Genomic DNA, 6,000 nt, shown 5'->3' with positions numbered 1-6,000 from the left:
CGCTGATCTTTGTAGATTGCATCCCCTGCACATTTATCATTCTCAGGTGTTCTGCTTGTCGCAGTCCTTCCAGCATGTGGATCACTCTCAACAGGTTCTCAACCATCTTGCATTGTCCCTCAAAGCCTTATTAAAAAATATTTTATTTATTTTCAGAGAGAGGGGAAGGGAGGGAGAAAGGGTAAGAAATACCAATGTGTGAGAGAAACATCAATAGGTTGCCCCTCTCACGCAAGCCCCCTGCTGGGGACATGGCCCGCAACCAGCGCTGAATCCACTGAGCCACACCAGGGCTGTTTCAGCCAGGCCCTGAAAACCTTCTGAATCATCCAAATATTGTCCACAGAGGAATGTTCAACCTTAATGCAAAACTTGATGCAGATTCAGATTCATTGCTCTACGTGCTCAGTCATTTTAAATGAGATGGCCACACAGCGCACGTGCTCACTCAACAGCGTTTACCGCCCCCACTGACTAGTACAGTGAAGTCGTCATTGTTCATGCATGTGCATTCCAGCCCACTCTCCGTGGCTGCCAGGTTACATCAATGTCTAGCAAACCAGTCTCATTATATTAACAATGGCTGGACTTCCTCCAGACAGACCTCATATACAACATACACATACATATTTACACAAAATGTATATAATTGAAGTTGTCCAGAAACAAGAACAGGCCTATTTGAGAGGTGGTGAGTCGCCACGTCTGGGAAACTGTGATGGGCATATTCCTCTTCCCGTGACTAATAAAATACACTTGGGCTTCCTTTTCACCTTGGCTTTTCCACAAAGGCTGTGTCTCGGTAGACTCTCGCTGGGAAGCCACACCTGGGTTTTGTGTTGGGGAAATCTGCCCCGCCCAAGAACGGCAGCCAGCAGCACTTTCTCCCAGATGCACCTCTGCACCCTCTTGTTAGTCATGACACTTGGGGTGTTACCTGATGGTGTAGTCACCTTAGCTTGTGCCTGAACTTCTCCCAGTTGGTGACAGCACCCCCCGGGGCAGTGACTAGCTCATCTTACCCCCTTTGTAGCTTACTCAAGAAATACTGAATAATGTTGAATAAATAATTTTATCCGGACTTTTGTGGAAGGATTCCTGCCTGGGGGAAGGTGTGTGACTAAGGGGCCAAAAGGATCCTGCCCAACTCCGAGAGTCTGTGATCAACGTGTGGTAGTGAACTTGAAGCTGACGACTATATGAATAACTGGGAATACCCAGGGCCACCTTGGCTTTTGCGGCTGTTGGAGGGGGTGAGGAGGCACCCTCTACCTCCTTTTTTCGGAGAATTGCACCAATGGGTGTTCACTGGAGACCGTTGGGGCAGAACAGGGAATCATAGTGACAGCTTACCCTGGAAGATAAAATGAGTTTCCCCATTTCAGTCTTTGTACCTTCACACTGCTACTCCCGAAACCTGGAAGAATGCCCTAACCCCTTCTTCCTCTAGTTACTGTTACTCCTCCCTCCAACCCTGCCTGTTGACACCCTCCCCATGAAGCTTTAGGAAAGCACTTCCCCCTCTTTTCCACCCGGCCAAGTCCAAGTTATTTCTCCTTTTCTGGGCTCCCTCCCATTGCTGGGGGAGGGGCAGCCGCAAACGGCCTGCCTCCACCAAGGCACTTACGGCTGTGAACCTTGCTTTACTCGTTTCTCTCTCCCAGTTAGCCTGCATTCTTTCTTCGTGTTTAAGTTCTGAGCCAGGTCCATGTGTGGGCTCTATGCCTAATGCAGTACACTCGCGCGCGCGCGCGCACCGCTCCTTGTTACATGAGTGGGTAACTGAGAGAGCAGGACATCAGCATTTTAGAATTGCTAGAGTCCTCCCGAGTCCTCTAGTGCAGCCCTCCCCTTTACAGAGAGGCTCTTCCTGGAGTCATTTAACACAAGCTTTTGGGTTCATTCAGCTCCTTTCCTTCTCGAAGTCCAAAACACTTTCACTGTTGACGATTTCAACAGTTCAGGCAGGTAGGGAGGTGTAGGTGTCAGTAGCCCCCCTTTTACCGTAGGGGACGCTGACTCAGGCAGCGGGCCTCGGTGGGGCGGGAGCTGTAACGGGAATTCAGGGCTCCAGGCCAAAGTGAAATTTATTGAGTATCCTTTTGGGAAGTGTGCAAGTAATCCATTTACAAGCCCCAGGGGTAACCTTCAGGCCTCTAAAAGGATCAGGATGGGGTCGGAAGGACTGATGCAGTAGAAGAGCTTGTGGCATTGACCCCTTGGCAACTTTGCGAAGTCCAGCCGGGTCCACCGCCCTTCCTTTCACTGTGTGATGACCAATGGGGCTGCGGCTTCTTTAAGGACCCAGCGCCCCGCCCCCGGCTCGTCGCGGACCTCCTCCCACCTCCCTGCCCCGGCTCGGCCAGTTCCAGACTTCCCTCGACGATGAGGTCATCTTCCCGCTGTCCATTGGCTTCGCGGGGCCGTCAATCACAGGAAGTCCCGCCTCCTCCCTCAACTCCTTCGTACCCTTCTCGTCCCCGCTCTTCCCTTTGCCTGCGGGACCCGGCCTTCAGAAGGCCTCTGATTGGCCAGTCCCGCTATCATTCTTCCAGCCAGCGGCGTGGAAGGCGGGAGGCGGGTGTGGTGGGAGGGTCCGCAGCTTCCGTGGCTGAGAGGAGCCGGCGGCGACCGTGTCTGTGGTGCCCGTGGTGCCCGTGGTGGCGGCGAGAACGACTGTCCCATCTTCCCCACCCCCTCGGCTCCGCTCGCTGCACACCCTCCGCTCGCGTCGACTTCTCCGCAGCTTTGCGCATCCTCGCCGGACGTTGAGCCTTGGGAGGAGACACGCGCGGCGAAAGCCGGAGCGGGGACCGCCGGGGAGCTCGGGCCGTGTGGAGTGTGCAGAGCGAGGCGGTGAGTGAGAGTCCGGCCAGGGACCCCTCCCCCACTGCGGCCCCGCCCCACCTGAGCATCCTTTCTCCTCTAACCCCGTGGCGAGCGCCCTCGGGGGGTCGGGCAGGGCCGGCCGGGTGCCTCCACCCCGTTCCGTCACCCCCACCCTTCTCCTTCGCCCCTCCAGGCCCGGGTCGCGGAGCTGGGGCGGGTGACACGGGGCGCGGTCGTGCACCTGTGCGCTGCCCGGCCCGGCTGCGCGGGTGGGGAGGTTCCCGCCCCCGCTGCGCCTCGGGAGTATTGTGACAGCAGGGACCGGGTGTCGCGCGCTTTCCCCCACACTTTGTGCAAACCTTCAGGATCCGTGTGCAATCCCAGGATTCCCAGGTAAGGGAGGCTCACCTGGACTTGTTGATGCCTGTGGAGCAACCCGAGCGCCTCCAAGTGAAATGGCTGTGGCAGATTCGAAACTTGACGGCCAGGAACTTGACCCTCTAAGAAAGTGTCTGTCGGGGCGCTTTGATGACATCCCCTGCCCCGGCCGGTACCATAAAAAACCATTGGGACTGTAGTGGCTGGGGCCGGAGCGTCCTAGACAGTCGTTCAAACCTACCACTGGCCCACTGTGTGATCTTGGACCTCAGTTTCCTCATTAGAAAAATGCGGATAGTACCCATCGCGTGGGTGGTTGTAAGTTGAGAACGACTGGTAGACCAGTTTGTATTTAAGCACCAGCACAACTTGGCTTTGTCAGGATTCCTCTCTGTTTTCTTACTATTATGTAGCATAAATATGGTGATATAGCATACCGCCGTACTTGTGTAGCATAAAGGACAGGTGGTGGATGGTAACTGTTTCCCAGCCTGTACTTGGCGTGAAGCGTGTGTGTACAGGAATGTGAAATAACATCACTTAAATGTAATATGAAATTACACCTGGCTTCATGTGTTTTTACGTAACTCCTAAATGCATAAGCTGTCTTAAATGTTCCCAAGTTGCTAGTTTTTGAGATCTTTTCCAGATCTTTTCTACCTGAAGCCAAAGTAACATAACCTGTACTTTCAATAAGAAGTTAAATTTGTGTGTTTTAAGACCTTTAAAAGACTCCCCTCCCCCGCAAAAAAAAACACAACCTTCCAAATCTTACTCAGTTTTACTGTTGAAAAGCCGCCACCTCCCAGGGCAGGGATGAGGTGGTACAGCCAGCTGGCCCACAGCCCCATGACTGCAGGGTGGGGAACCTTTGGCTGAAAATTATTAAACTAAGTTTTGTCTAACGTCCTTTGTATTTTTCATGATGAATCAAAAGGCTTTATGACACCCAGTTTTTTAATGAAACAATTTAGAAAGAAACCATTCCTGGTTTTTTCAAAAAGCTGCAAAGGAAAATGAACTGTAGTCTAGTTCTAACAACTGCTGTTAAGAAGATCCTGATTCAAAAAAAATCCCATCCAGTAGGATACTTTTTTAACTGAGAGTAAAATGTGAGATGGAAGAGTAATATGAATCCCATAATCCAAAAGTATTTATTGCAGACTTTCCTCGTCCTTAGTATGCTGCTGAGTGGTATGAGGAAGGAATTCAAAAGAAGTATAAAACAGCACCTCACCCCATAAAGGGCAATAACATAAAGTTTGGGTCACCTAGTAGTAACAATGAGTACTCCTTAAGTAATGACTTCATTCATTCATTCATTCATTCATTCATGAAACTTCGGTTCCATGCCTGTAACATGCCAGGCAGGTGTTTTTCTAAAAGCTGAGTTTATCAAGTAGACAGTGAAAGGGGTAAAATAGTTTTGAATAACTAATTTTTATCAAGGTAAGTGCAATATGTTCCCTGCTCATGAGGAGCTCACAATCTAGTGGGAGAGGCAAGAAATGAGAGATAATTGTAACACATTTAGATAAACTCTCAGTACAAACCCAGAATTGTGTGGGAGAGGCAAAGGAGCTCTTCCTTTGGATTTCAAAGAGAAGATGATGTTTGAACTGAATCTTAACTCACTGATGAAGGAGAGGAAGATCATTCCAAACAGGAGTAACTGAACTTGGAAAGATTCCCTGGCACTTTTCTGACCGTAGCAGGTATAAGTCCTAGAGAAGAAGAAGGTATTGGCATTTCTTGGTGCCTACTATGTAGCAGGCATTAAGTTAGACTTTTAATGTATTACTTAATCCTCTCAACCTATGAAGTGGATTTTATCTCCACTTTAGAATAGGGAATTAAGGCTCAAAATAATTAAATAATTTGTGTAAGGTTAGTGACAGAGCCAGGACTTGAATCTCGGTCTTAAAAGTGGAGTATGCTCTTTCCCTTTTAACATTCTGCTTTGTAGAAGTAAATATAAATGATGTGACAGACTTCCACTTACATAATGTCACTTTATCACATCCATTACAAGTTACTTTTTGTGAAATGTTCATATTTGTTTCAGCATTACTAAAGTTTATATAATAAGCCCTGGCTGGTGTAGCTCAGTGGATTGAATGCTAGCCTTTGAACCAAAGGGTCACTGGTTCGATTCCCAGTCAGGGCACATGCCTGGGTTGCGGGACAAGTCCCCAGTAGGGGGCATGTGAGAGGCAACCACACACTGATGTTTCTCTCCCTCTCCCCCTCCCTTCACCTTCCTCTAAAAATAAATAAATAAAATCTTTAAAAATAGTTTATATAATACAGCTATCTTTAACAATAGTATTTATTTTATGCTTATAAGTGTGGCATTTGCTAAAAAGTGTGGCCCATGGAAACATTTAGTAAAAATGGAAGACATTGATTGATATATACTGATTCTATATGGAGCATTTTACAAAATTTTTTAAAATCACTTTATTGTTTGTTGTTCAATTACAGTTGTCTGCATTTTCTCCCTACCACACCCCCCCAGCCAAACCCACCTCCCTCCCTTGCTTCCACCCTCCCCCTTGGTTTTGTCCACGTGTCCTTTATCATAATTCCTGAAAACCCTTCCCCCCACTGTCTGCTACCCCCTCCCCTTTGGCTATTGTTAGATTGTTCTTAATTTCAATGTCTCTGGTTATATTTTGTTTGCTTTTTTCTTTTGTTGATTATGTTTTAGTTAAAGGTGAGATCATATGGTATTTGTCTCTCATTGCCTGGCTTATTTCACTTAGTATAATGCTCTCCAGTTCCATCCATGCT

The 6,000-nt window shown here is 48.5% G+C and overlaps 1 protein-coding gene across 3 annotated transcripts in view; it reads left to right on the top strand.

Moving 5' to 3' along the window:
* The first annotated feature begins 2,481 nt into the window (after nucleotides 1–2,481).
* The window catches only part of MRTFA (myocardin related transcription factor A), a 169,817-nt gene continuing 166,298 nt past the window's right edge, over nucleotides 2,482–6,000 (top strand). Inside the window, exon 1 of one of the 3 annotated variants that reach the window (XM_036019657.1) lies at nucleotides 2,482–2,834. The gene's annotated coding sequence lies outside the window, so the exon portion shown is untranslated. Of the gene's footprint in view, nucleotides 2,857–6,000 lie in introns of all 3 variants that reach the window. The other 2 variants (XM_036019656.1, XM_028532989.2) reach the window with 2 other exon arrangements.

This window comes from Phyllostomus discolor, chromosome 2 (genome assembly GCF_004126475.2).
Source record: "Phyllostomus discolor isolate MPI-MPIP mPhyDis1 chromosome 2, mPhyDis1.pri.v3, whole genome shotgun sequence".
Lineage (NCBI taxonomy): Eukaryota > Metazoa > Chordata > Mammalia > Chiroptera > Phyllostomidae > Phyllostomus > Phyllostomus discolor.
The sequence above is the reverse complement of the archived record's forward strand: the minus strand, read 5'-3'. Positions and strand labels throughout refer to the sequence as shown.